At 34.6% G+C, this 20,850-nt stretch overlaps 1 long non-coding RNA gene and 1 pseudogene across 2 annotated transcripts; one reads left to right on the top strand and one right to left on the bottom strand.

The window, feature by feature from the left end:
- Positions 1 to 691: 691 nt before the first annotated feature.
- On the bottom strand, positions 692 to 20,300 carry LOC132544849 (uncharacterized; annotated as a pseudogene).
- Positions 9,935 to 19,414, top strand: LOC132544811 (uncharacterized). 2 transcript variants are annotated; one of them, XR_009554014.1, is made up of 4 exons: positions 9,935 to 9,967; positions 14,129 to 14,280; positions 15,843 to 16,019; positions 17,075 to 19,414. It is a non-coding gene; the product is annotated as an uncharacterized LOC132544811 (long non-coding RNA). The 2 variants fall into 2 exon arrangements; XR_009554015.1 differs by lacking the exons at positions 9,935 to 9,967; positions 14,129 to 14,280 and adding an exon at positions 14,648 to 14,755.
- Positions 20,301 to 20,850: the final 550 nt, after the last annotated feature.

Below are 20,850 nucleotides of genomic sequence, written 5' to 3' on the forward strand. Positions count from 1 at the left end.
AGGAAGTTGTAGAAGTTTGAGTTTGTTGATTTTCTTCCATTATGTATTAAGAAAAAAATAAACAAGTATGTATATATGTCTAGATAAAAAAAATCAGGTTCAAATATTTGTACGAATAAAAAGTAACAAATCAATTTACTTACCAAACGAGAGACCGGTGATCCCAATATAGTGGTGTCCGACAGTAAAATGATAGCTTGTTTCGTGTGGTGATGAGTGCAGATGAAGAAGACCAAACGCTGTACGGGTGTTGTAGGTTTATTCAGATGTAGGCTATGGAGAGATTGAACACTCACATGCCTTCAAGAACCAATACATGCTGGCTAGAAATGTAGTCGTATTTATACTAGAATTATACATGAACATATGTAGTAGATAAGCAACGACAGGATGCCTCTGGCCACTGGGCAATACATAATTGTTCACAGTAGATGACAGTAATAAATCAATTCCGGCAAAGACGTTATGATGAAACACCTGACTTATATTTAGCACAATTTAGAGTAATTTACATAACTTACATATATACTTTTAATAGTTCATATCGATGGTGAACGATGAAACGTTTCTTTTTCACTAAAGTTATATCTGTTAGCATTTTTTATCTTTGTAACAAAAACTAAAAGGTATTCCCATGAAAGAGTAATTGGTATACCCTTTAACACTTTCAAGATCCACGTAATTCAACACCTCACATCATCTTCGGTAAATGTCTATGCAATACAAAGTTCATCAACCTTTTCGATTCAACGCTTGTAAATCCAAAGCTGTTACGGAGATCAGATTCTGTAAGATCACTCAACATGAATCCGTCGACCATGTCGGTCCTAAACACTGTCTCATATTTAAGCAAATTCAGCCTTCTCAGTAATTCCACTACATCATCCACGGTCATTCGAGTAAAGGCCATTTGAGGGTCGAAGTTCATCATTGAATGCTTTTTCCCCATGATCATTTCGGGTTTCATTTGTTACGTTAGGTACATTTCTTCGGTGTATATCTGCATTATGTGCATCACTCAGCTCCACATATGATTTTGGTTGACGTCCGGAAGGACGCATCTCATAATCCACTTCCGGTTCAATGTGGTTATATGACGTCATTTTGTCATCTTTTTCGGGGTCTTTTCTTCTTTCGCAAACTTTCATTAGTCTTTTAACAATTTCATCTGGATACCCGTTCTATTTTTGTCGTAAAACGGAATGGACGTAAAATATTTCATCTCATCTTCATGAATATCGTCATCATCTACCGTAAGATTTTTTTCAGATGGATGATTCTTCGATTTCGCTGTTCCTTTAGCAGCAACGGGCAATGCAGTTTGATATCTTGGAGGCACCCCGGGCGGAATATCATCTTCCGGTGGAGCTTTTGGTTTTAAGGGTTTCCGCTATTCCGAATCTCGTACCGGTCTCTTAAGGTCACGGATATCATCTAAGGGTGTGTAATCTTGAGTGAAGACCTTGATGATTTCGTCATGTCCTTCCGCTTGTTTTCTTCAAGGTTTCATTTCTTCTAACTGACGTATTTTGTTCAGTTCTGCCAGTCGTTGTCTCCAGACTGTAAGTAGAGTTACTGTAGTCTAGTTTGGGCTTGTATGCAGACACCACTGGAACTTCGGACCACTCTAGTGCTGAGTAACGATCAGGTTCGAGGTATTCACACATCTGAGACTTAGCAAACGTGTTAAGATTAAATATCATTTTCCAGATTTTCGGGAATCTGTTTGTTATTATCATTTTGTCAGTCTATTCAAAACTTACTGAGGACGAATATGAAACCGCCTTCTTGAATGACATAAAGTTCTAAAAACGGTTACAACAACTACGCCTTGCGGACCACATTAGATCAAGTTATTAAAGATATATTCTGAACAAAACGACAATATAACCTTATTCATTACATCGACATTATCCATTCGCTGAAAATTAATTATAATGGAACATAATACGTAGGAATGGGACACCCATGAGATTAAATGAGCCGTGTGCATGATCATACTGATACAAAACAAGTATGTAACATTTTTATAAGGTTAAATTCCAAAATATGGATTCTCTTCATTGCTAGATAAAATGAGTATGAACTTGAAACGTGTTTGTTTTTCCCCCGTTTTTATTTGGAACTATGTCTTTTGCTTTAAGGTTATAAGGCTTAATCAAATATTGCTGGATTACCTCTATTCCCATGATTACCGCGCAGGTCAATTTCCTGGAGAGCAAATGCGTACAGTTCATCCATGTAGACTGCGAATTGACCTGCCATTCCTTTTGAAAATCCATCCACTAACCTGACCTTGACCTGTTGCAAATGGAGTGGAATGGCTGTCACGTGTTTGTAATAAAGAGCTCCATTCCCTAATTAACAGATAGATCTCTATGTCATCATCAACTTTCATTCCATGTGGTCATTGTTTTCTTACAATTCCATTTAATTTTGCATTTTATGTATTTAAAACATATGAAATCTATGAAACAACTCTTAATTTCTTGTGTAACGAAAAGTAAAGGTCTCACCCACAGGACAAGATTTAGAATCAACACGACTCAACAAAGAGGATTTACTACATTATGTTAAATCGTAACCGTTTTATTCAATTTCCTACTCTTAAATTATCCCATTCTCCTTTGTACGTGCATGTGAATTCACCACATTAAGTGGTCTTCACTATGATCTAAATTGGCCGTGTTTAACACTTTTCAGAACATTATTTCAGTATTGTGCACTTTTTATTTATGAATTTTATTCTGATTAATCCATTTCAATTTTCTTGAATTTTTCAAAGTATCAAACTGTTGTTTAAATTTTAGTGAAGTCAGTCCATCTGTTTGTGGAAATCATTGAATTTCACCCTTTCATAAATTGATGACGTCTTGTCTTTAAATAACAAGAAAATGATTAACTACGTCCGTATATATTCGCCAGAACTGGAAATCAAAGATACGACAGACTTTCTATATCAGCCGCTTATCTCGATTATTTCATACAACGAAACAAACGTGGACAGATTTTCATAATATTGTATGATAAACGTTAAGAATTTAATTTCCCTATTGTGAATTCTCCATTTCTGGATAGCAATATCCCTGTTTCTCCTACCTATGGTATTTACATGTAACACTTGATTCGATGTTCAAGGCCCTGTTCCCATTATCATGATTTTCGTGCGCGAAGTCGTCAACTGACTGACAAACTCATAACACAAAGGTTCAAAAGATGCAGGTTGATGAAAATTATGGGGAAGTGTTTTGGTCGCCATAGTGATTTTATTGAGAAATAATCTATTCCTTTGTATGACATGAAGCTGGACGTTTTTGATGCACCGGTTGGTTTACGTGTTGGTTCCGGTTTTTAGACTAAACGTACTCAGTACGCATAGCCTATTGCGACGGCCTTTCAGACAAAAATTACCGATCCTGGCCTTCTCATTGGCTGAAATATCGAAAAGAGTTAGAGCCTTCTAGCGGCAATTTTCTGCGTGAATAATGCCGCGATCTTTCAAATAGCTATTTTAAAAGCATCCAAAATAAGTTTATTTTTAAATAACAATACTATTACTATATATTTCAAAAAAGAAGCACAGTGTGTTTGAATTATTGATAAATTTTGAACAATATATTTTACGGAATTCTCGACATGACGTAAGCGTACAGAACACTGTACGTGCGAGTTGATAAGAAGCTAGTCTGGGGGCTTGGTTTGAATTATCAACTAACAGCACTTATGAACAAACAAAACTTACAAGCAGAACATCAATTTTGTTTTAATCCTTGTCGTTGTGGCAAGATCGACTTAATATATAACATAACTTTACCTCAGTAGACGTCACCGCGCACACCCGCCGATATGACACTTTTCATGTTTTTCACACCCATCGCCATGACACTTTTTCAAGTTTTTGAAGATAAAAAGTTTGCGCTTCGTAGGCAAGGTACATTTGGTGCTCATGATTTATGAATAATATGTTTTTAATACTGTACTGATCATGATGTTGACTCTGTTATAACTTATATTTTTTGTCTTTTAGTTTTATTTGATAAAGGTTGATTGTGCTGATTTCTCAAGGTTTGTTAATGTGTATCAAAGTTCCTTGAAATGAAAATATTCCTTCAAACAAATTGGAGATCAGAAATAGTAGTAGCTATAGTGAAAATATTGTAAATTTTGTATATATATGGAAGTCTGGTTTAATCTCAAAGAACTATGTCTTTATAGACATAATTACTGGAAGAAAAGTCTAACCGTGATACTTCAAGGAAGACAGGCATGTAAATACATTTAATGTAGTTACTTACACTTTAATCTATCTGAAATGCTGTGTACACCTTATCTACTTTCCTCAACTACAAATATAATTATAATAAGTAAGGACTATTACTTTGCAATACATTCAAAATAAAGAAGTAGGTATAAAGTCCTTTCGATTGGCTAAATCCTCATATTGATAGGATAGTAATTGCAACATCTAGGGTATTTCAAAGGTTTTATTTAGTCAACTTCATCATAGAGCTATTTATCATTTGGCTTGTTGGCGATAAATATATGGTTGTGTGTTTGTTATTCTTTTTTACCTATTTTGATTTGTTTGCATTATTGTCGTCAGATTTGAAATAAGAATTAAAGAAAATATGAAATCGCTTAACATTAAGAAAAATAGCCTCTGGTTCTCTTATTTTAGTAATTTTTGCATTCCAAAGTGTAGGAGTATGGGGAAAGTAATATAGCTTTGCGGTTATTTGTGAACATTTTTCAATACGTTTAGCCTCTCAGTACTTTTAGTACTTTGATTATACCTTGTTCTCATTTGAGAGCTTGACATTACTTACTTTGATTGGCCATGGTTTACATAGAGGGTGTCGTCAATGAAGCAGAAAACGCTTACTATTCCACAACAACTGTTCTTATTCTTTATGTAATTTTTCTGGAGTCACCGTGAAAATATTTCTTTTGATCATATTTTGCCCTAGTTTTATGGAATTAGAGTTTGAATTACGATTATGTTGCCATGTTGGTATTTCAACTGATTAACAGATGGGCTGACCGAAGCACGGCATCAGGATCAGTCAGGGTAGCATGGGGAGATGGAGGGCTATCAATTTTTGTTTTCAATTAATTACCTTCACGGACTTTCAAGCTTACACGAGTCCAACGTGTTATAATCTTCGAACGTCTTTTCAATAACCAAAAGGGCCAGTTGTCTGAAATTGAGTCTGTTGCATGGTAGGTTGACATGCTACCACGTTTGTTCAAGTGAATGACCTTGACCTACTCTTAATATCACGGGGTCAAATTTTGTTTATTTGTATTCATTTTCAGTTGGAAATAAAAAACCGGTTGGAATTTCGTCGTCATGGAAGTTCAATGTTTTGATAACTCAAATGCAGGGCCCTAACAATTGGATTTGTTCAAATTTCTGCAATGTACATTAAATTCACACTTGCTACAAACAATGCAGGCTTTTATATGTCTTCTAGATATTGGATAATTCAGTTATGATAGGTTTGTGCTTGTCGTTTGATTAAAATCAAAATTAAACTCAAGTGACCGGTAGGGCCTATGAGTCTCTTGTTAGAAGTTCCCAGTATTGTCAATAACACAAGCGTCTATGATTTACCTAACATGTTAGTTGAGTGCAGTGATAAATCCATTGATGTCATAAGTGACCGCCTAAATGCTAAATGTGTATCAAAACTGAGAAAACAAAATCCATGTTGACTGGCACTTACCAACGTAAGAACAGACAAAGTCGGCAATTAAATATTGTGATCAATGACACTGTGATTGAAAATGTAAAAACAGAAAAACTTCTCGGTGTCACTGTAGATGCTTGTTTGTCTTGGAATACCCAATTTAACAATGTGTACAAAAAACTGTCTTTTTACATTTTTCAAATGAAACGTTTGAGAGTGTTCGTTCCTTAGCCAGTCTTCCTGTTTAACATACTTTAACTGTTTTGTAAATCCACACTTTAACTATTATGTAAATATCTGGGGCAATACTTCACATAATAATATAGCCAAGCTAGAAAAACTCCAGAAAAGAGCTGCTAGGATTATCTTGAAGTGTGATTTCAATACTCCCTCCACTGACATGTATAAGAAGCTGAACTGGTTACCGTTTACAAAGCGAGTGATGTACAACCAATCAGTTTTAATGTACAAGGTTTTACATGGTCTGGCTCCCCAGTATCTGTACAATTTTATATATACTTCTGATGTCCAGTCCAGATTTACTAGGTCATCATCTAATACTTTATTTTATCTTCCTGCTTTTAAGACTGCATTGTATAAGAAATCTTTTACCTATCAGGAACCATATACCTGGAATATTTTACCAGATTCCGTGAGAAACGCATCATCACTTTTATCTTTTAAACAAAGTGCCAAAAAGTTTTTTTATGGACTCCTCTTAATTTTCTGTGGATTCTTTAACTGATGCACTTTTTTCCTGTTTTCTTAAATGTTTCTCTGTTTTATGTACATTTTGTAATTATTGTACATTTTATGTATACTTGACCAGAAGGTAGATGAGTCTTTGACTCATTCTGTTATCAAGTAAAAAATAAAGACTATTATTATCCCAATCATATAATTATCCTATGTCAAAGTTTTGTCTTATATCCTATATACATGTAGCTCTCAGTTGGCGTGTTTTTGTAATTTGCAGGCTTCTATTGACTAAATCATACGTCACCTTGGTTCAAGAGGTTGCCAAGAAGATATATTTCCTTGTATTTTCCAATCACAAGGAGATTTGAAATATTCGATGTAGTCGTGGAGACTGGTCCTACACCCAGACTGCGTCCATCCGTCCGAGACATTTGTACTTGGAATGGTGGATCATACTTCCGGAGAAGGGACTACATAAATTCCTCGGATCCAACTGTGGGAAACGAAAAGTGAAATTAGCATCAAGGTATACCGGCTTATTTATCTACATACCCTTCAGTAATTATGTAACTGTAATTGTTGATCGGATGGTCATTATCTTCAAATTGAGGAATTAAGATAATTTCAGATACGTGAATGATGGACAACTAGAATTTTCAAAATTTACTTTTGCATTGTTGTTGTTCTAAAGGGTTGGTGTCAGTAAAGTTCGTTTTAAAAGTCAAAATCCATCGGTTGCAGCATTTCTAAAGGTCATAAGGTCATACAGTCTAGGTAATCCCGATATCATGATGTTTGATTTCTAAGTGAGCTGTCGATGTGATAAATCATCTGCATATATAACTAATGGAATGAAATCTGCCTTAAGTAAAATTCATGCATACTTTATGTACTCCCAATTCTGAATGAAAAAAAAACTAAAAATCTAAAATATACATAAGGTTAACAATCACATTTTTGCAAATCCTATAATGTTATACCACATCCCAGAAGGAGAGAGAGAGATTGAACGGCAGGCAAAGGTGGAAAACAAAAAAAAACGAGAATGAGAAAGTATTCAAATAACTTAAAGAACCACGACAAATACAAAAAGGGAAAGGGGAAGTAACTCTACCATCAAGTCTACTCTCCACACGTCTGAATTTAATTGGGTATGCAACAGGAATACTGAGAAGGCATTTGTCAGTACACACAGCCGGGACATGACCTCTTGTTATCACCCTCCTCTGTTTGTATACCGCATGAATGAAGAAATACTACAAACAGAAGAGAAAAAAAAATCATATTTCCATAAACCTATACTTTTTATGCTATGTAAAATAAACAAACAAGTGAATAATACTTTTCAATACCAATTTAGTATCAGATTTAATAAAGTCAAATAATTAATACAACTGCACCATTCAGCTATTCCGTTCTTCTAAGACTTGGGGTGCGGGGTCAATACTGACCAATAGAAATGTTATAGCTATCACGATTTGGAGTTTGAATTAGGATTGTGTAGAAATGTCGGTAATTACTGGATGTATTTTTCATGGTGAAAATCTCTCAATTTTCATATAAATGTATTTTCTATACATTTTCTTAATTTTCACAAATGTTGGGTATTAGCACAAGTAACAACAATGATAACAGGTATAGCCTGAGTATTAGCACAAGTAACAACAATGATAACATGTATGGCCTGAGTATTAGCACAAGTAACAACAATGATAACAGGTATGGCCTGAGTATTAGCACAAGTAACAACAATGATAACATGTATGGCCTGAGTATTAGCACAAGTAACAACAATGATAACAGGTATGGCCTGAGTATTAGCACAAGTAACAACAATGATAACAGATATAGTCTGAGTATTAGCACAAGTAACAACAATGATAACAGGTATGGCCTGAGTATTAGCACAAGTAACAACAATGATAACAGGTATGGCCTGAGTATTAGCACAAGTAACAACAATGATAACAGGTATGGCCTGAGTATTAGCACAAGTTACAACAATGATAACAGGTATGGCCTGAGTATCGAGCTTAACAAGTTACTCCTTCCACGGCCACACCAGGACCGACTCTATTTGCTGTGACCTTACAGTTTATCCTCAAGTAATTTATAATCTAATTCCGATAGGTCATTGAGAAAGTATCTTCTACTGATCTACAATTAAACCATGAACAATCAATGTCTCACCGGCGGAGAGCAAGTTCAGCCAATGTTTCACGGCATGATTCTGACACTAAGGTGACCGCAATAAAACTTTCTGTCTGATAAGCCAGGCGGTCAGCCTGTCCACAAAGTTGTTTCTTTGTCCTAAACCCGCACTAGAGTCCGGTAACCTTTAGCCAATCAAGACAAAGGTGGACAGCTAATTAGCCAATCAAAATGCAGATTGCCCCGGACAGCCTGTTTAGATTATCTGTACCGATGCCCAAGTCTTCACTATGAACTTGGACACCAACAAATAAAGTACACGATTATCTTAACAGCTGTCTTTGATCCATTATTCCAGTTAGAAACTTTTCATTCTTCAATAAGAGATTTCTCTGTATTTTTACTTTTGATGGACATTCTCTCGTATTCGCAAAGTTTTTCAGTTTATACTTGTTTTATCTTAATAATATGTATCATATGATGTTGTGTTCAATTTGTGACATGTTGTCTATATATATATGTTATTGTGTTATGCTGCAATTAGCCTATAGGAATCTGAAGAACTAGTGTAAATTCAGAAAATGCAAACTAATCATTTTGTATTGTATGTTAATTGCTGTTAACTGTATGTATATATTCTTTTATATATAATTATTGTGTGGATACAAATTGACTTGTTTCAAAAGGAATTTTGTTAACAAGGTATAATTTACCTTATTAGTCATTATTTATGCCAGGCAGGCACACAGAATTGTGGCATGTATCCAAACATTATGACATTCTATCGTATCAAAGTTTTTCCCTTTATACTTGTTTTACAAAAATTAATAATATGTATCATATGATGTTGTGTTCAATAACTGCTATTTGTCAATATATATATATATTGTGTTATGCTGCAATTAGCCTATATAATCTTCATAACTGATTTATCATTGTTGCTAATTGATCATTTTGATATTTATGTTAATTGCTGTTAACTGTATGTATATATTCTTTTATATATAATTATTGTGTGGATACAATTGATTTTCTGTCACATAGAAAATAACGTTTAAACATTATTTTATTGCACTTTTGACTATAGTTTATATATCTATTAATCTGAGCATAGGCAATTTATCTTATAAGCACATTATTCATTGTTAATCTGGTATTGTGTCGGATTATATGGACTAAGACTACAATTAAATACTTCCGGGTTCAGTACGAATGAAGTCCCTAAAAAATGTATGCATATTGATGTAGATGTGTTATAGAGATGATAATCTAACTGTCAGTGTGTAAATCATTCATATTGAACATGTATTTTGTGCTGCATGATCCGGTGTAAAAAGTCCTGTTTTCACCTTTACCCCTGACCCGGATGTATATCATTGACGTTGGTGACACACATGGAGGTATATCTCCAGAAAATGCCCAACATGGTGGGTTGAAACTTTTACATTTTGCTTCTCAGATGTTGATCTTGGCTAGGTGAAATGGAAATTTGCAGATGAAACTTTGGGACTTAGTTATGAATTTTAATGTTACAATGAAATATATAGTGAAATTAATTGTGGTCTTAGTCCTTAATGACATGGCTAAAAATCCGTGTTTTTATTTCTCATACCCACATTTTTTGACCGATTCTCATACAAATTGGCATGGTTGTTCTATATTGTAAGACTGATTAGGTAGTGAATTAATTTTTAATTTATCACTTCAATTATAATTAAAATTTTAATTAAATTAAATTTTTTTTATGTCAAATGAAAAATAATAAAAGTCCAGGCTCAGATGGTTTTACGACAGAGTTTTTTAAATGCTTTTGGAAACAGCTTGGCACTTTTATAGTAAGATCCTTAAATTTTGGTTACCATAATAATAAAAACAGGGTATTATCACTTGCATTCCTAAAGGTAGTAAACCAAGACATTTTATTCAGAATTGGCCACCAATATCTCTTTTAAACATTGTGTATAAAATTGCAGCTGGAGTTATTGCTGGTAGGCTAAAAGCAGTTTTAGGAAAACTTGTAAATAATGATCAAACTGGGTTTTTGGAAGGACGTTATATTGGGGAAAATACTAGAATCATATACGATATTATGAATTATACTGAACTTAATGATATTCCTGGGATGCTTCTTATGGTTGACTTTCAAAAAGCCTTTGACTCTGTTTCATGGAAATTTATAGATAAAACTCTTTCTTTTTTCGGTTTTGGAGACAGTATTAAAAAGTGGATAAAAACATTTCATTATAATGCCAATTCTGCTATAATTCAAGGTGGAAATCTCTCTTCTTTTTTCAAGGTAAAGCGCGGCTGCCGTCAAGGGGACCCTGTCTCCCCGTATATCTTTATCCTGTGTGCTGAAATATTAGCTATAAGGTTAAGAAATAATAATGACATAACTGGTGTAAATGTAAACAATTTTCCTATCCTTCTCTCTCAATATGCAGACGACACCTCATTAATACTTGATGGGTCAGAAAAATCTTTACAAAATTCAATCCTCGAATTAAATATTTTTGCTGATATCTCTGGATTAAAAATTAATGTACACAAAACTCAGGTAATATGGATAGGTAGTAAAAAATACAGTACTGACACTTTTTTACCAGAACTAGGTTTACAATGGGGCAGGGATAAATTTACACTCTTGGGTTTGGATTTTAGTGTAAATTTACATGAAATAGCTAGATTGAATTATGACAAGAAATTGGTAAAACTTAAGTCTTTAATAAAATCATGGAATAGGAGAAAACTTACACCTATTGGTAAAATACATGTTATTAAATCACTACTAATATCACAGTTTAATCACCTCTTCATATCACTTCCTAATCCAAGCTGTGCTTTCCTTAAAAAGTTGAATAAAATTCTATACAATTTCTTATGGAATGGTAAAATAGACAAAGTAAAAAGAAATGTCATAACTAAAGATTACTTTGAGGGGGGTCTAAAAATGATTAATATTATTTCTTTTATAGATGCTTTAAAACTAGGATGGTTAAAAAGATTCTTCCTTAGTTCACAATCCAGAAAATGGCAAATCATACTTAAGAATATTATTAATATGGATTACATTATGAATTGTGGCAATGATTACTTACAGAAATGTCAGAAATCCTGCAAAAATACTTTTTGGTGTGATGTCCTGAAGGCTTGGGAAAGATTATTGAATTCTGACTCACTAAAGGGCAGACAACTCTCTATACTAAAATCCCCATTGTGGTATAATCCTAATATAACTATAGGTGGTAAGTCTATTTTTTACAATAACTGGTATTCCAAGGGTGTTAGAGTAATAAATGACATACTGGAAAATACTAGTCCAGTTACTTTCTATTCCTATCCTGATTTCTTAAGGACTTATGGTTTAACTACAAATTTCCTCCATTTTCAAGGCCTTGTAAACTCTGCTAAATTTTATATAACTAGCTGTACACCGATAGACCCAGATACACAACTTTTACACCCGTCCATTCCCATTAACATAGAACCATTTTTCAGTAACACAAAGGGAACAAAATATCTATATCAACTTTTGTCTAAAAATGATGAAATTCCAACAGGTAGAAAAAAAATGGGCAAATGACTTTGATTTTGATATTGGGGATTGGGCAAACATTTTTTCACTACCTTTTAAAATAGTTAAGGACTCGAAACTCCAGTGGTTTCAGTATCGGATATTACATAAAATTCTGACAACTAATTCATTACTATTCAAGGCAAAGCTAGCTGTAAGCCCAATGTGTACTTTCTGTAAAATAGAGTCTGAAACAATATCTCACATTTTCTGGGAATGTCCTAAGGTTCAAGACTTATTTCAGAACCTAGAAGTAGTTTTAGATGCTCTTTTAATTCCTTTCACTATCAATAAACAATCTGTTATATTTGGCATTTGGCCGCATCAAAATGAATTCAGCAAAATAGATAATGAAGTAAATATTATCATAAAACATTACATTTATAAAACTAGGTGTCTTGACACCACATTAAACATAAATTCTCTCATCAACTCTATTAAAGACCATTATAATGTGAAAAAATATATAGCAACAAAAAAAGGTGGTGCTTTTCTCACCAATTTTAATAGAGGATGGGTAAAGTGGAAACAGATTCTATCTATATAATTTTTCATTTATACCTGTATTACAACTATAGTGCAAATATGTATACATCATTTAAACAATTGTCACATAAGCATGAGCAGCTGGCACGAACGAAACTTAAATATAGTAAATTTTATTATGACCACAATTCGTTTTCTGTTTCTTCCAAAGAAGGTCTGTCTGTCTTATTGTCTGTTTGTCTGTCTTATTGTCTGTCCGTCTGTCTTATTGTCTGTCTGTCTTATTGTCTGTCTGTCTTAGTGTCTGTCTGTCTGTGTGTGTGTCTGTCTGTGTGTCTGTCTGTCTGTCTGTCTGTCTGTGTCCGTCTGTCTGCTTATGTATTGCCTGTCTGTCCATACTTCTTCTTTCTTTCGGCTTTTTTTTGAAGCACATCACATGAGTCTAACTTATTTTTTGTATGTACCGGTATGTAATGTATGTGTGTGTGTGTGAATGTGTACATGTATGGGTGGTAGGGTTTGTGCGCGCATGTGTGTGTGTGTGTGTGTGTGTGTGTGTGTGTGTGTGTGTGTGTGTGTGTGTGTGTGTGTGTGTGTGTGTGTGTGTGTGTGTGTGTGTGTATGTATGTATGTATGTATGTATGTATGTAACATATATGTATGTATGTTTCTTTCAGAGAGTATACATTTGGCATTTTTGAACAATAGAATGATCACGAGTGTTTTCTGCGAGATGTCTCACTAGATATTTATATTGTATCTTTGTCATGTGCTTGTGTCTTGTGAAAAAACCTGAATAAAATTATAAATTAAAAAAAAAAAAAAAATTTTTTAAATTTTTAAACTTTATTTTCTGGAGTGATCAGGACATCTATAAATAACATCAAATTAGCATATTTGTGTTATTGTGTATTCCTACGCCTGATTTTTAAAAGTTAAGATGGAGGATTTTTTCAAATTATACAAGTACAAGATCTTAGAAAATTCTGTGGTTAGCCCAGATAATGGCTTGTGTAGGATTTGGATTGGTACTGTAACAAGGACAGGAAAATATGGAATTCTGTCATTTAAGGACCCCAGTGATTTAAAATAGAAAAAGAAACATGCACACAGACTTGCTTTTATTTGTTTTTCTGAAAATTTAGAATTGTCAAGTGATCTGGACTGTTCCCATCTCTGTCATAATAGTTTATGTGTAAATGTAGAGCACATAAGTTCAGAACCTCATTTTATAAATAATAATAGGCGATACTGTTTAAATTCAAATGTGTGTTATGGTCATTTAGGGTTCAGTGACTGCATGTTGGATTTGAAAATTTAATTAAGTTTTTATTGATTTGAGGGTATTAGCTATTGTACACTGATGTATACAACATTGTCCGACTACCACCACGTGGAGGTTCCCTCATTAGGTAGTCATATATTTTGTTGTTGTTGTTGCTGTTGTTGTTACGTTATTTTGGGGTTTTTTTTCTGATTGTTGACATGTCTCTAATAAATTTGTTGTCACCTCTTCTTCTCAATACAGGTGGTCCTGAGGTCAGTTGTCTTCCCTACATAGATGGATGTTGGGATCTAGCTGACCTCTCCTGTAGTCAGACTTCTGAGCGGACCTGGACCTTTTTGCATGCTGCTTGTGCTGTTCTGCTAACAACAACATACTTCTTTTCTTGACAGCAGGTTTGTATTGGTGCTGGCGTTGATATATTTCCTCTGAGCTGAGTTGATCAAGTTTATGTTTGACCTCCCTACTCAGAGTACCACCAAAGTGTTCAACCTTCTTTTGAATGGCTTTCCCTGCAGTGTTGTTTAGGGTCAGAATGGCATTGTCTAACTTCCCCTCAGCATTTCTTCCAAAATTCTGATGTTTTGATAAGCACACATTCAGGCTTCTGTGACAACCCTCATTCTTCTGTGTAGATGTGCTGAGTCTCATAGATCGAATAACATCAGTGCTGAGTTTCATTTTCAGAAGCTCCAACACCAACATCTCGTCCTCCGATGTCATTCAAAGATGATGGATCTGGTTTGAACTCGGGGAACATTGATCGCACCCACCAGTTGTCACTGTCACCACCAGAGCACACCACGGAATGCTGCTTGCACTTAGAGCAGTCACCTGTGTAGTAGGATACAGTAGCATCTAACACTGCAGGTAAACGAGTCGTGATAGTCTCAATGTTTCTGGAGTGAATTTTCATCAATTCCTTGAAAATCAAACTGCTCCGGGCTTTCAAGTCTTGAGAAAATACCTTCTGAGCATGAGACCTCATCAGTCTGGTACGACCAGGAAACATTGACTCGCTCCACTTAGCACTGTTACATTTCCGGAACTGTGCTCTGCCAAGGTGGGTTGGGTCAGCCAGTCTCTCCACTTTCCACATGGGATGTAAGGCTCTCATGGCTTCCTCCAGGCCTTGGGCTCCAGTTCCATCTCCATCTGTGGTTGTATATTTTATTAGCACGCCTTGTCTAGCTAGTTGATCCCCAATGTCCTTTCCCATGGCATACTCGGACAAGCCGTCATATCGGTCAGTGTTGGCTGTGCAGTCAGGATGACCACCAGGACAGGTGACATCATATCCTTTCCCTCTCAGCCAAGCACCTGTCCAGCAAAGTTTGTTGTGGAGGGCACGTCCAAGTATCCACTTCTTAGGGGTAGATGTCTCGATACCCAGACTTAACCCCTGTGAGGCATTCATCCCTGGCTTCTTAGCACTTCCAAATGATGTGCTGTTGTACCGCCCATCCACAGCTAGTCCGATGGTGCTCAGGGAATCATCTCCTCTCAGGGTGTTGGCCTCAACCACCAGTCGGGTCTTCTCGGACATGTCCTTTTTGTTGAGGGCAGTAATGTCCTTGGACACTTGATTTGCCTGTCGCTGCACTCCACTCTTGGCTCCTGCAGGTATATTCAGGTGTCCGAGAAGTAACCTGGCTCCTTTGGTGCTAATAGCCTGGCCACACAAAGCTGAAGGCAGGTACTTGTTTACAAGGGCTAGCTTTGGTCCGGGCTTATCCGTGTCTGCCTCTCTATATAGTTTATACAGTGGAGATCTGTACTGGCATTTATTACATCGGACAGCACAACTCCATCCCAGAGCCCTTTTCCGCTCTGTGTCCAGTTCAAACTCTGGTACCATGCATGATGTAGTGTTAGGTTGTCCAGCATGAAGTCTGATGATGTCGTTCCACATTTTCACCATCAACACTATGTCTGATCCGGTTTCCATCTATTACAGGCTCAGAGTTGGATTCTTCAGCTGTAACAGTTGCTGGCCGTAGTATCCGTGTTGGACATGGTCTGTCTCCAGTGTCTGTTGCTAGGGAAAGGCCATCAGGACTAGGCTTGGTGATCAGCTGAAATTCCTGGGTGGTCAGTCTTCTGGTCAGAGCTGGTCTCTCTTCTCTGGTGACAGGTAATTCAGGATCTTCATCTTTAAATGCCTGGCCCTTATTCTTTGGAACATTTGCAGGCTTGAAATAATTGTTCCTTCTCTTTCTGTCTCCCTTCATATTGGTAATGGTCAGTAGTGGTCAGCAGTGGTCAGTCAGAAGTAGTCAGATGTATTAAGAATACAAAAATCAAACTGAAGCTGACCATTTGATTGGTCATTTTGATATACACATCATTGCCTGTTTGATAATATAACATCAAAGGTGTTTCAGAAACAGGGAGAGACCCATAAGTAAACAGAAAGGCCCAAAGAGAACACCCCCTCCCCTGCCTTTGGCATGGATAGTCTGTGTATGTATACATGTGGCTGTTAGTTAGTCCAGTGGGTGTCATTCATTGTGATTGTTTACTGCAAGTCTTTACTGTTATCTATTGATTATTTTATGTCCAAATCAAAGCTGAAAAATGCTTTAAAGCAGATTAAATGATCAGTTAATATTAAAATTTGGTAATTTTAAAAAAAAAATTAAAATTCTACGAAAAAAAAATGAAGTTGTAATTTGAAATTGAAAAACTTTTTTGTATAGGTATATGTAGGAATTATTCAAGTTTATATACCAATTCACAGAACTGAAATATCTTGATAATTTCAAAATCTGTTTCATTTTTCCTGACACTTGGTGTCTGTGATATGTACAGCAAAGTGTATGTAAAGCTGAGTTAAAATCTCAGTCTGAGAGGGGTTTTTCAATTCTTCATAACTCCTGTTTTGTTTGACCTATGCTGATTCTGTTTACGCCAAAATGTTTGAAATAGCACACAGTTGATGAAAATATTTTTTTTTAAATTTAAGAAAAAAAAGTGTCCTATAATAGGACTAAGACCACAATTAAATACATCCGGGTTCAGTACCCACGAATGAAGTCCCTAAAAAATGTATGTATGTTAGGGAAAAAAATAATATGCCTCTTTGAATTGGATTTTTGCCTATAAATTTGATGTAGATGTGTTATAGAGATGATAATCTAACTGTCAGTGTGTAAATCATTCATATTGAACATGTATTTTGTGCTGCAGGATCTGGTGTAAAAAGTCCTGTTTTCACCTTTACCCCTGACCTGGATGTATATAATTGACGTTGGTGACACACATGGAGGTATATCTCCAGAAAATGCCCAACATGGTGGGTTGAAACTTTTACATTTTGCTTCTCAGATGTTGATCTTGGCTAGGTGAAATGGAAATTTGCAGATGAAACTTTGGGACTTAGTTATGAATTTTAATGTTACAATGAAATATATAGTGAAATTAATTGTGGTCTTAGGCCATATGTTGCTGACCGGAAGTGACCAACACAAACCGGAAGTAATCCCCGTAAACCGAAAGTAGGCTTTGCTAATGTAAACAAGTGAATGTCTATTTATTTATTTATTTATTGTTAATTCAGTCAAAGGCATAATAAAATTACACATTACAAATATTACATAAGCAATTCGATAACAATTAGAATCAGTAATAAATTATTGTGGATTTCTTAAAATTATTAATTATAAAATATAAGGTATCACAGAAGAATTTCACATACCTTAAAATATCATAGTTTAAACTAGTATCGCAAAATTAAATTACACTGTGCTTGCAAATCTTCTAAGTAAAATAGTTGAAAATTTAGAAATATCAATAAAAAAGAGAGAAATTTGATAAAACCAGATGAAAATGCCTTTGGCCTTGGATTACCCATAAAGCCTATAAAATAGGCTTATTTCCAATGGGGTCCATTTAAGGTGTAATCCTTCCGGTTGGGATGTAATGCCATGGAAATGAGATTGAATTAATTTTCTTTATTTAATTTTCATAAACTATAAATGAAACAGAGCACTACATTTGAAAGAAAATTACATTTACATAGAAGATATGAAAACAAATACTGAAAGTGAATAAACTGTTTTGGCACATTTCAGGGCATTTATGAAAAAGGATGGGATTTGAAGAGGTATTACATAATAATATAACATGATCAATAATATAACATAATATGAACAATAATATAACATCACTACCCGTTCAACCAGACGCAAAGAAGTGGAGGTTGAGCTCAATAGTAGACGAAGGGGTTGTCAAATTCACCTTTTGATTGTAGCATCAGAAATTGTTTTACTTTGTTTTTAAAATGATATTTATTTTTAGAATTTTTAATATTTTCTGGAAGGGAATTCCAATCTTTTGCGGCCGAAGTAGAAAAGGAAGAACTTTCTATGCTTTTAATGTTTTTTATTGAGAAGTTCATTGTTCCAGATCTAGTACCACAACAGTTTTTGTTTAGAGAGAAAAGTTCATATAAATATTGTGGACATTTACCATTATAGATGTTAAAAGTATGGTTGAGGCGAAGTTGACGGACCCTTCGTTCTACATTTAGCATGCCTAGTTTTTCTAATTCAGTGACAGTGATCCTTGTTCTGTTATCAAGGTTAAGAATAAAGCGAACCATTTTGTTTTGGGTAGTCTGGAGTATACCTTTGAGTTTCTTAGTAATTCCTTCATACCATGAGGTGCACGCATAATAAAAGTGACACTGAATCAGAGCAGAACATAAAGTTTTTCGAGAGTTTAGAGATAGACATTTACTATTTCTGTACAAAAATTTAAGTCTTTGGTTGATTTTGTGGATAATGTTGGAGACAATTTCCTCTCCAGATAGAAATTTATCTATCGTAACACCGAGGTATTTTACTGAAGATTGCGAAACAATGTTTTGACCGTTACATGAAATTTTGAAATCATCCTCAGGTACTTGTCCTAATTTTCTCTGTGGTCCAAATAAAATACTTTCTGTTTTACCTAAATGTAATGATAGTTTGTTGTCAACAAGCCAATCATGACATGATTCCAAAACTAAGGATAATTTTGAAGAGATTGTTTTGGGACAGTGATGTGAAAAAATAATTGCACTGTCTCAGCATACAGAAGTAGTTTACAGGAAATGTCTATACTTATCCGCATGTCATTTACATAAATCAGAAATAAAAGAGGGCCCAGTAAGCTACATGTCAAACTCAATACTGAGTCAAGCCTATGATTGCTCATGATTATTTTCCCTTTTTATGTAAATAACTTTTATGTTGCAGTAGTCTTAGTCAGCGAACATGTTATATATTCTGTTTTAATCACCAGTTTCAATTCAAACTTTTAGAGAGCTAAACAGCTGGTACATTTGTATGACGAACTATATTCCCAGGTTGTGTTTACTTCTCACTGCTAAGCATTAGGTATTAGTTGCTAATTTCCCGCCTTATTTTCACAACTGTAACTATGTCATAAGAATGTAACACAATACATTTTCCTTAACATAAGCCTTAATAATGTAGTTCAATTTTATATGATTGTAACTATGTATTGATAGGATGCCTACTGTATCTGTATATCATTATTAATTATAATGTCTTTTGTTATTGAGATGTATTGTGTATTAAAAAAGACATTTGTATATAATACAAATGTCTTTGACTATGAACTTGGACACCGACAAATAAAGTACATGATTATTTTAACAGCTGTCTTTGATCCATATTTGCAGATTTCACATTTACAAGAAAAGAAAAAAGAAAAAGAAATTCATGAAAACCTCGTGAACTATTTGTTCTTGTACAGATCAGATATTTAACCCAGTTAACATATGGTGCCAGTCTAAATAGCACAGTATGTCAATTTATGATTTCTGGTGGATAACACATTTCCTGCATTATATTATAATGATATTCGACAAGATAATTTGTCTTATTCAAAAACAAATATTTCCATATAAAATTATGATGGAGTTTTATCATACGTAAAAACGAAATACGACCCAACATCTTGACATAAAAACTTTATGACGTGACGTCATATGCCTTGTGACGTCACATACAGATTTGACATAGATTGAGAATATCGGCAAATCTGAAATATCGTATCAGTCTTTTACAATATGATTAAATGATAAACATGGTCATATATGAGATTTTTACTCTATTTACGTATTATACACAATAATGATACACCTCACCTAAATTCAGTAATTTGAAGCACATGTATATAACTTCCTCATATCAGACCTTTTTTACTAGATATAGAGTACTGCTGTAGGTCATTAGAAAAACAAAAGTATGAGTTTTTTCATTTATACCTGTGCTGCTGCAATAGTTTCTACGTTATTGTTTCCCTTGAACCCTTCTTCAATGTATATAATAACCGGAAGATTCACATCTGATTCATGAAAATCTTAAGGTGTAGATCTTTTCTGCTTTCTAAATACTAACGCCATTTTGGCTATAGATTATAACTGTTGTACTGTTATCATACTCGGTGTAGGGTTTTCGACAGTTGATGAGATCTATAATTACCATGTTGTCAAGATACAAAAAAGGTATGTTTACATAGCCCTTGCTATTGACAGACATCCTAAAACGAGGTTAAATATTTCGGTATACATTTGCTTCTGATGTTATCATGCAGTGATTTTTATGGACATACAGCGAACATCGAATAGAGTAACTATTCAGACATATTTTGCCGAACATCTGTCAAGTAACAAGGGAATGGAAGCTCATATTCATGGATAAAAGTAGGTTGTCCAGATAAGTTTTTGTTATATTTTTGTGTTTGTGAGATCCGTGAAGAGATGATGCACATGTATACATAGCGTACCAGTGTCATTTTATTGTCTTTCAACAAACACATTGTAGTGCATAGACGAAATAATACGTTAATAAAATGTATTTGTTACAAATATTTAATATAAATGATATCACTGAATTATTTTTGAATGGTTTGGATTCAAAATATCCAATCGTTGGTGTTTTGATCTCTACCTT

Source organism: Ylistrum balloti, unplaced genomic scaffold, assembly GCF_031769215.1.
Source record: "Ylistrum balloti isolate Yb309-2 unplaced genomic scaffold, AGI_CSIRO_Ybal_v1 Utg369810, whole genome shotgun sequence".
In the NCBI taxonomy this organism is placed as follows: domain Eukaryota; kingdom Metazoa; phylum Mollusca; class Bivalvia; order Pectinida; family Pectinidae; genus Ylistrum; species Ylistrum balloti.